A 10,434-nucleotide genomic window follows, 5' to 3' on the forward strand; every position below is an offset into this window, starting at 1 on the left:
TAAAAGTTGGGTCAGAGGCGCAATAATAGAGGCGAAGTTGCGCACAAACCGGCGAAAGTAGGAGCATAACCCGACGAAGCTCCGTAACTGCTTCACAGTCGTCGGTTTGGGGAAGTCGGCGACAGCACGTAGTTTGGCCGGGTCTGGAAGTATACCGTCCTTTGATACGACGTGACCGAGAATCGTAAGTTCCCGTGCAGCGAAGCGGCACTTCTTGAGATTGAGTTGGAGCTGCGCATTCTTCAGACACGTCAGGACGTGTTTCAAGCGTTCGAGATGTGTTGCGAAATCTGGCGCAAAGACAACAATATCGTCGAGGTAGCAGAGACAGATCTGCCACTTCAAACCCCGTAAAACCGAGTCCATCATGCGCTCGAAGGTGGCAGGCGCATTGCAGAGGCCGAAGGGCATCACATTAAATTCATATAGACCGTCGGGTGTCACAAAGGCTGTCTTTGGACGATCAGCATCTGCTAGGGGCACCTGCCAATACCCAGAACGCAAATCTAACGATGAAAAAAACTCGGCGCCTTGTAAACTATCAAGGGCATCGTCAATCCTGGGCAAAGGGTACACGTCTTTTCGAGTGATCTTGTTTAGGCGCCGGTAATCCACGCAGAACCGAATCGAACCATCCTTTTTCTTAACTAGAACGACAGGTGATGCCCATGGACTTTGTGATGGTCGAATAACGTCGCGTTGAAGCATATCGTCAACCTGTTCGCTAATAACTTGGCGTTCCGCCGCGGAAACACGGTATGGTCTTTGTCGCACAGGCGGGTGGGAGCCGGTGTCGATGTAATGAAGAATGGTAGAAGTTCGGCCAAGGGCAGGTTGAGCAACATCGAAAGAATCGCGGAATCGGTGCAGTAGCTGGAGAAGATCAGATCGTTGAGATGGCGACAGTCCATCTGCGATCGACGAATCGAATAGTTCGGAAGCTGGTACATCATAGTTGTTAAGGGCACTGATGGCGTCGAGGTCGCTACGAGATGAATCATGCTGCACAGTAAAAATTTCTTCCTTATCAATGGGCTGCACGCATCCAAGAGATTCACCCTTAAACAGGTTGAGGGGATACGGAAGGGGATTAGTGAGGCAGAGAACACTGGTTCCATTCGAAATTGAAATTGTCGAATAAGGCAGAAGAAGTGGTTTCCGACTAAGCAAGAGGCTCGATGGTTCAAAGAATGCAGCTCCATCACACACGCCGTTGCAAAACACAGGGAGCAAAACAGCTGCTGTCGGGGAATTTCGGCGTCTTCTTGGACGACTAGCTTGTGTGCGGCTTGATCATCGTGGCCGTAGGGCTGGTCGTACAACGGGAAGAGTTCAAGTGCGGATCTGGCACAATCGATAACAGCCTGATTGCGCGATAGAAAATCCCAGCCAAGTATGATGTCGTGAGAGCAGGAGGAAAGGACGATAAACTCAACAATGTAGGGGTCCTCCGCGATGATGAGTCGGGCAGTGCAGGCGGCTATAGGCCGAACAGGTTCTCCATTCGCGGTACGTAAGGACATCGCATCAAGAGGCGTGGTCACTTTTCGAAGCTTGCGACATAGTTTAGCGTCTATAACGGAAACGGCAGCACCGGTATCGACAAGAGCATATGTATGGGCGCCTTCTACAAAAACTTCAACAATATTCGACGGCAAAGTTCGAGGACTTGAGCATTTCGACAGCGCAGTTCTTGCCTCCTGAACTGCGGCGGCTAGTTTCCCTCACTTTCAGGTGCTGGTCGACGACGCATGGGCGACACGGAGCGGCGACGGGGTGAAGGTGCGCGACGAGACGTAGGTTCCAGGTATTCACGTGAAGACGTGCTTGAGTGAGCATCCGAACTGTCAAAGCAAGAGCGGGGACGATCCATGTAGTTGTTCTGTGAACGGGTGTCTGTGTATCCCGGCACTCGACGTCGGCAGTGTCGGGCGACATGGCCAGGGCCACCGCATGCAAAACAGATCGGCCGGTTATCGCGCGTTCGCCAGGGATTTGTAGCGATAGGAGCACCCCATGTGACAGGTGGAGGAGTCGAGGCTACGGCTTGTGGCACTCCATGGAATGGTGGGGGCTGTTGCTGTGGTAGATGCTGCCGCTTTACTGCCTCAGCATAAGTAAGAGGTGCGGCGACAGGGTGCTGCTGAATGGGTACCGGCAGGGCCTCCGAAATCTGTTCTTGAATGACGTGTCGGAGCACGGGAACCAACGGGGTCGGTTGCCGCAGTTGCTGCTGCTGTGGGAACTCTTGGCGCTGAGCAAACGGCAGGAGTGAAAGCTGACGTGCCACCTCCTCACGCACAAAGTCTTTCATTTGTGCGAGAAGGTATGAGTGGTCAGGGACGACGTCCAGTGCAGCGAGCGGTTGATTAGCCTGAGATGAACGTCGGGTGAGAGCTCGTTGCCTTCTCAATTCGTCGTAGCTCTGGCACAAAGTTACCACTTCGGACACCGTACCAGGAGACTTCGCAAGGAGCATTTGAAAGACATCGTCGTCGACACCCTTCATAATGTGCTGTATCTTCGCACTTTCGCTCATTGAGGCATCGACGCGCCTGCAGAGATCGATTATGTCTTCGATGTAGGCGGTAAACGTTTCACCTGGTTCTTGTGCCCGAGTACGCAGCCGTTGTTCTGCGCGTAACTTCCGCACGGCAGGGCGACCGAAAACTGCGGATATTGCATCCTTGAAAGCGGACCAGTTCTCGAACTCGGACTCGTGGTTAGTATACCATAGCTTCGCCACGTTAGCCAGGTAAAAGTTCACGATGCCTAATTTAGCAGCGTCATCCCACCTGTTGGGTCCACTAACTTTTTCGAAGGACGACAGCCAGTCCTCGACGTCCTGATCTTCCGTTCCCGCAAATATCGGGGGGTCTCGCTGGCGAACCGAGCCGGGGCAAACGGCGGCCGCGAGAGGTGGTGCCTGTTGGGAAGCATCGACTTGCATGGTCGGCTGCAATGTGCGGGATCGTAGTTCCAGGGTGCAGGCGATGTGGGTACCCAGCACCTCCACCAAATGTAAAGAGGTTTATTGGGCGAGCCGAACGAACGGGTGGTAGCTCGGAAAAGTACGCAGGTAGAACAAGATGGTGGTGTTCCAACGCCGATCTCGTGCCTTTCTCTCGCGATGATGATAGCTGAGCCCGTGTCTTCAACGTCTTCCTTTCTTCATTATAGTATGAATGGAAACACAAGACAGCGCAATAGCAGATTGCACTTCACTTACTCGTTTTTCGCGCTTCGAAGAGGGATGTACGTCTCGATCGCTGCTGTTTGTGCGGTTCTCTTCCGAGGACTTCTTGCGCTGCGTATCCGGAAACAACAAGCATCGCTCTTTTTTAATGCCTGCTAAACTGATTACTACAGGTAAACAATTTTCCAATGAACTCAGTTTTGGGGGGAACTTGTGCCCAGCAAAAGAAGCAACACCAGTGGTACAAGCAAGCACAACACAGGTAGAATAGCCACACTCTGTCCTAACAATGCCCCTACCGAATGGCTTCTCAGATTCGGGGTGCACATCATCGTAGAAGAACTATGAGATGCGCACTTGTCGATGCAGCACGCTAGGCTTTCGACAATGAAGGCGGGCGGTGACACACTGGAACGGATTGGTCTTAGGGCCATGGCTCCAGGTGAAAACACGAGAACCCAAGTGCGCAACAACTAAACAAGGCCTCGTACACAAAGCCTTCGCCTAAAAATGTGCATCCAGCGCACCATGAGGAATGCAGGAAAGCATGAGGCTTTACGTGCCAAATGTGGCCAGTACAACCAAGGAGGTTAAAATAAAATTTGCTGGAGTGGAGGAGGCGCCCCTCAGCTGAAGCCGCGTGCCGCCATCTTGCCATAGGCAGAAAGCGCGCCTTCCCGGCAACGCATGCTGCAGCGGCCGCATAGATGTTCTAGCTGTTCTCTGGCGTGGTGGCGTCCGGACGTTGTTGGATACATTGTGCGTTGCGTACGGCTGTATTAATCGAGCGAAAAGGTACTCTGGGATGAAGTTTCAGTTGTAAGCAGAACATTTCGAGCTCGATGAAAACTTCTCTATATGCCGGAACATATGCTGACAGCCCGCAATCTGTCTCTAATTTCACATCTGACGGTCATTCTTTTTTCCTAACCGGTTTCGTAAGGGCTCAAATGTTCGAAGCACGTCGGGGCAGGCGGTTTGACGGGAAGTCTGGAAGACAAAAGACGGCGATCGCATATGTTAGAGGCACTTTTCGCCAAATTGTTTCGACCGGACTAGGCTGCGACCTGGGAGTTCTTCGACTAGCTGTGCTTGACGCATTTGTAAAACACTTGCAAAACCCAGTGATACACATTCTTGTGCTTGTTGATACCACTGGTGCGGAGCGCGAATAGGAAAATAACGCACCGCTTGTTATTCATTGAAACTATATAAATAGGCGAGATTTCGTTATCGGTTGCCCTGTTTGTGCTATAAAAGGGTAGCTCGCAACTACGAGGTTAAGTAACGTCATTTGGGCAATATACAAGGACCTGTTTTTTCTGACATTCGTGCATTTTTTCGTTATATTTGTATTTGCTTTATGCAGTGCAGCGAGTAAAACCAGCAGGTCTGAACTGTGCAGTGCTCTTTGCAGCTGCAAATAAGGCGACCTAACCGATCGCCCAGGGGTACTCCGGCCGTTAGATGCGTTCAAATTGAAAAAAGTTGTTGAAGATGTGACAGTTTTGCATCACCTATACGGCAGCATTACGAAGAAATGCTTCATCTTTTCCAAGAAGAGATAAAACAGCTCAAGATGAAAATTCTGCAGCAGAAAAATTGCACACTAACCAAAAAGAGCGAGGCTCGATCCTCAAGCGATAATAAAGGAGATCAAGGATCAAAAGCTCATGTCTGAGTAGGGCAGGGGGGTGTTCACTGCAGTCTTCCCCCATACATACAGCAACCCCTAGGGCAAAAAAAGACCAGAAAGGCACGTATTCCATCCGAACTGCGGGCGTTTGCGTTAACGCTGCACTTCTATTCTCCACCAGCTTACGAGTACGTACGCACGAAGTTTAATCGCGCACTGTCAGCAGAGCGCTCTATACGAGAACGGTGTACAGAATTCCATCAAAGGAAATGCTGGCTTCACAGATGAGTCACTATCTCGAAAAAGCTAGCCAAATGCCGCACAAAAACTCTACTGTACTTTGATTGTTGATGACAAATGAGAAAACATGTTGAGATTGTGGGTGACTAAACGGTTAGATATATGCGGACTTTGGGACTGGAATACATTATGACAGACTATGCTCGTTGGCTTATACTTATGACTTATGCCACTTGGGCGTTTTTAATTGATTCATTGACAGGGTAAGAGAGCGGCCGAGGCTACGAAATAGTGTCGACTGCAAGCTGAATGCCCTTGAAGCACGTCCATGCAAAGCTAAAACTATTCCTTTGGAGATTTTGAGCTTGTCTTGAGAAAAGAGATGGCTTTCAAGCCTTGACGAATATATATCATTCTCGATGAGCATACCGAGTGTGGTGCTTTGGACCCACATTTATATTCCGCTCAAAGAAAGTGGCCGAACTCCATATATGCATAAGACTCCGTCACATGACGAACGAAATAAACAGGAAAATGAATGCCGAGAAGTGAGGTCTGCTCTTACGAGGATAATTATAAAAAAAAAAACAGTGATACAGGCCCTGCATGCTTGCAAGGAAAACGCCAAAAGAAACAGAATAAAACTGCCAGCATTCTTATCTGTGATTTCGCTTCTTATTCTTGACAACTCCTCCCTTAATGTTCGCCATTAGAACCATTAAAAACCACGGCGGAAAGACGCGGTCAGCGCGGCGGGCGCGCTTTGGCTCCCGTTCCTTGCCTATGGCAAGATGGCCGCCGCGCGCGCGGCGCGGCTTCACTGCGGCCCATTGGTAAGTATAGGCGGCCTCCACTCCAGCAAGTTTTATTTAAACCTCCTTGAGTACAACAGAGCAGTCTGTGTGGACACCGCGGGGTATAAGCACAAGGGCGCATTTGCGATTGCGCTGCTGGACTCAACGGTTGCCTCGCACTGCTGCCGTTGGTACGGCCCGTATCCGCTTGCTTACGTATACTATATATGGATGCATGGGTGAGCTCACACATTTAGCCGCTGCTGCTCCTGCACCATGAGAGCAAAGATGGGTTACCGGCCCATTTGCATGGTATTTCTTGTGTACTCCGCATTATTACGCCACAAAGACTGTAAATAAAATATCTACATCTTATTTATTTTAGCCTAACAAACCTACTCTCTTCAACAGGCACCTTTCTAGATAACAGATAGCTTCGGATCACTTCAACCACTTGGGGTTCTTTAATGTGCATCGACATCGTGGAGTGCGGGACCCTCTAGCATTTCGACTCCACCAAAATGCGAAGACCACAGCTGGGTTCGCACCCAAGCTTTTGGGGTCAGCAGACGAGCACCGTAAACCCTGCGGCGGACTCAATCGAAATATCCGTAGGGTTCCGTCAGCGTGCTTCCTCCGTGGCGTCAATGTCTCGTATGCGCACTGGAGATGTTCTCAATGCAAGAGACGCAAGCTTGTTACATTAGGACGACAAATCTTTGTTGTGCATGTTCGTACCTGCGAGGAAAACTGGACGAGTAGCAGGCTTGTGGCATGCTCTCCAGGTGTTGTGTGCTCCGGTTCCCTGTGGCTCGTCTGGGCACGCGTACTAGGGTTAATTCGGCCGATGTATCATCGTGGGGTTTAGCGAGCTATGAAAGGCCAATTTACACCTACCTATAACGATACAAAGCTGTAACAGCCAGTACCCAGCGGAATTTGAGGGCGGATTCTTCGGGACCCCTGGCTATGTCGAAAGTGACAAGGGAAATCTGAGTTTCTCCATCCGTGCAAGATGAAAGCCCACATAGGGAACGAGGAACCGGGAAATATAGGAAACGATGGAAAATTAAAGAGAACAACGGAAACACGTGCGCTTACTGTCTCTTCCGTGTGTTTTCTTTAGAACTAGGGTGCCGTTGCCTACAAATGTGATAGCTCCAAGGTCAACTTCATTCATCTCCTGTCCATTACAAAAACGGTTGTTACTGATTGTTGTGTGCGCGTGTTCATGTGTTCGCCTGGGATAGGATGGCCCGAAGGTCGATCGAATTTTTTTTTTGTCGTCCGCGATAGATTTTTTGTATCGGTTGTGTGAGTGTCGTTTTTTACGAGAACAGAAAAGAAGGGATTAAGTTTATTGAAGCACGAGTGATTCTTATGGGGGTAGTCTTATCTGAGGGCCGCACCGGCCTAAGCCGCCCATTGAACCTGGTCGATCAGCGCTTGTATTTTAGTGCTTAGCGTAGTCATGTTTTAGCCTTTCCATGATATTTGCTCTCACAATGATGGCTCGAATTTTTTTTCCCGAAAAAAAAAATCCCCCTCGTCTGCGCAAGCGTCGCTTGTCAAGGCAGCAGTTAGATATGACTTCCACTTCAATAAAAGGTTCAGTTGGAGTTGAGAGCCTCTTTTGTGTCATTTTTGTCTTTGTCTCTGTTCTCTGTTTCTTAAAATAGTGTTCTGCTCTTTTCGAGAGGATGTACAAACAACGAGCGAGCCATTACCACCTAAGCAAGCTCTTCAGATGAGGGATGCAGCATTTGTGCAGACAACGCAGCGGACGGAAGCTTCTGGCGTGCACACCTTCGTCCGCTAAAAACCCTGCGCTCCAACCTAGTGAATGTTTTGAGCGGCAAGACAGAGTTTCAAAGTATCTCTAATGAACTGGAGTAGAAGAGAACGGAGCCATATAAATATATTGCGGTCGATTCGAGATTGTGAGTGCGGTCTTGCGCGGTGCCTAAAATTGGGAGACACGTTTCGGACCAGACCGGCGACAACGCGGGCGGAAGGTTATTGCCGCAAAGGACTAAGTAAGGAGGTCACCTTCGCCCATAATTTAAAACGTATGAATGGAAACACAAGGCAGCGCAATAGCAGATTGCACTTGACTTACTCGTCTTTCGCGACGCGAGGAGGGATGTGCGTCTCGGTCGCTGCTGTTTGTGCGGTTCTCTTGCGAGGTCTTGCGCTGCGTATCCGGAAACAACAAGCATCGCTCTTTTTTAATACCTGCTAAACTGATTACTACAGGTAAACAATTTTCCAATGAACTCAAGTTTTGGGGGAACTTGTGCCCAGCAAAAGAAGCAACACCAGTGGTACAAGCAAGCACAACACAGGTAGAATAGCCACACTCTGTCCTAACAATGCCCCTACCGAATGGCTGCTCAGATTCGGGGTGCACATCATCGTAGAAGAACTATGAGATGCACACTTGTCGATGCAGCACGCTAGGCTTTCGACAATGAAGGCGGGCGGTGACATACTGGAACGGATTGGTCTTAGGGCCGTGGCCTCCAGGCGAAAACACGAGAACCCAAGTGCGCAACAACTCAACAAGGCCTCGTACACAAAGCCTTCGCCTAAAAATGTGCATCCAACGCACCATGAGGAATGCACGAAAGCATGAGGCAGAGCTTTACGTGCTAAATGTGGCCAGTACAACAGAGCAGTCTGTGTGGACACCGCGGGGTATAAGCACAAGGACGCATTTGCGACTGCGCTGCTGGACACAACGGTTGCCTCGCACTGCTGCGTTTGGTACGGCCCGTATCCGCTTGCTTACGTATACTATATATGGATGCATGGGTGAGCTCACACATTTAGCCGCTGCTACTCCTGCATCATGAGAGCAAAGATGGGTTACGGGCCCATTTGCATGGTATTTCTTGTGTACTCCGCATTATTACGCCACAAAGACTGTAAATAAAATATCTACATCTTATTTATTCTAGCCTAACAAACCTACTCTCTTCAACAGGCACATTTCTAGATAACAGATAGCTTCGGATCACTTCAACCACTTGGGGTTCTTTAATGTGCAGGCACCTTTCTAGATAACAGATAGCTTCGGATCACTTCAACCACTTGGGGTTCTTTAATGTGCATCGACATAGCGTGCTTCCTCCGTGGCGTCAATGTCTCGTATGCGCACTGGAGATGTTCTCAATGCAAGAGACGCAAGCTTGTTACATTAGGACGACAAATCTTTGTTGTGCATGTTCGTACCTGCGAGGAAAACTGGACGAGTAGCAGGCTTGTAGCATGCTCTCCAGGTGTTGTGTGCTCCGGTTCCCTGTGGCTCGTCTGGGCACGCGTACTAGGGGTAAGCCGGCCGATGTATCATCGTGGGGTTTAGCGAGCTATGAAAGGCCAATTTACACCTACCTATAACGATACAAAGCTGTAACAGCCAGTACCCAGCGGAATTTGAGGGCGGATTCTTCGGGACCCCTGGCTATGTCGAAAGTGACAAGGGAAATCTGAGTTTCTCCATCCGTGCAAGATGAAAGCCCACATAGGGAACGAGGAACCGGGAAATATAGGAAACGATGGAAAATTAAAGAGAAAAACGGAAACACGTGTGCTTACTGTCTCTTCCGTGTGTTTTCTTTAGAACTAGGGTGCCGTTGCCTACTCACGTGATAGCTCAAAGGTCGACGTCTTTCATCTCCTCTCCATTACAAAAACGGTTGTTAGCGGTTGTTGTCTGCGCGTGTTCATGTGTTCGCGTGGGATAGGATGGCCTCAAGTTCGGTGGAATTTCTTTTTGTCGTCCGTGCTAGATTTTTCGTATCGGTTGTGTGAGCGTCGTGCTTTACGCAGACCATAAAAGAAGAGATTAACTTTAATGAAGCACGAGTGATTCTTATGGGGGTAGTCTTATCTGAGGGCCGCACCGGCCTAAGCCGCCCATTGAACCTGGTCGATCAGCGCTTGTATTTTAGTGCTTAGCGTAGTCATGTTTTAGCCTTTCCATGATATTTGCTCTCACAATGATGGCTCGAATTTTTTTTTCCCGAAAAAAAAAATCCCCCTCGTCTGCGCAAGCGTCGCTTGTCAATGCAGCAGTTAGATATGACTTCCACTTCAATAAAAGGTTCAGTTGGAGTTGAGAGCCTCTTTTGTGTCATTTTTGTCTTTGTCTCTGTTCTCTGTTTCTTAAAATAGTGTTCTGCTCTTTTCGAGAGGATGTACAAACAACGAGCGAGCCATTACCACCTAAGCAAGCTCTTCAGATGAGGGATGCAGCATTTGTGCAGACAACGCAGCGGACGGAAGCTTCTGGCGTGCACACCTTCGTCCGCTAAAAACCCTGCGCTCCAACCTAGTGAATGTTTTGAGCGGCAAGACAGAGTTTCAAAGTATCTCTAATCAACTGGAGTAGAAGAGAACGGAGCCATATAAATATATTGCGGTCAATTCGAGATTATGAGTGCGGTCTTGCGCGGTGCCTAAAATTGGGAGACACGTTTCGGACCAGACCGGCGACAACGCGGGCGGAAGGTTATTGCCGCAAAGGACTAAGTAAGGAGGTCACCTTCGCCCATAATTTAAAACGT

General features: G+C 49.3%; 1 long non-coding RNA gene across 1 annotated transcript; it reads left to right on the forward strand.

The window, feature by feature from the left end:
- Nucleotides 1–3,317: 3,317 nt before the first annotated feature.
- Nucleotides 3,318–10,170, forward strand: LOC125760360 (uncharacterized). Its single transcript, XR_007417920.1, has 3 exons — nucleotides 3,318–3,785; nucleotides 5,970–6,651; nucleotides 9,148–10,170. It is a non-coding gene; the product is annotated as an uncharacterized LOC125760360 (long non-coding RNA).
- Nucleotides 10,171–10,434: the final 264 nt, after the last annotated feature.

This window comes from Rhipicephalus sanguineus, chromosome 11 (genome assembly GCF_013339695.2).
Source record: "Rhipicephalus sanguineus isolate Rsan-2018 chromosome 11, BIME_Rsan_1.4, whole genome shotgun sequence".
Classification (NCBI taxonomy): domain Eukaryota; kingdom Metazoa; phylum Arthropoda; class Arachnida; order Ixodida; family Ixodidae; genus Rhipicephalus; species Rhipicephalus sanguineus.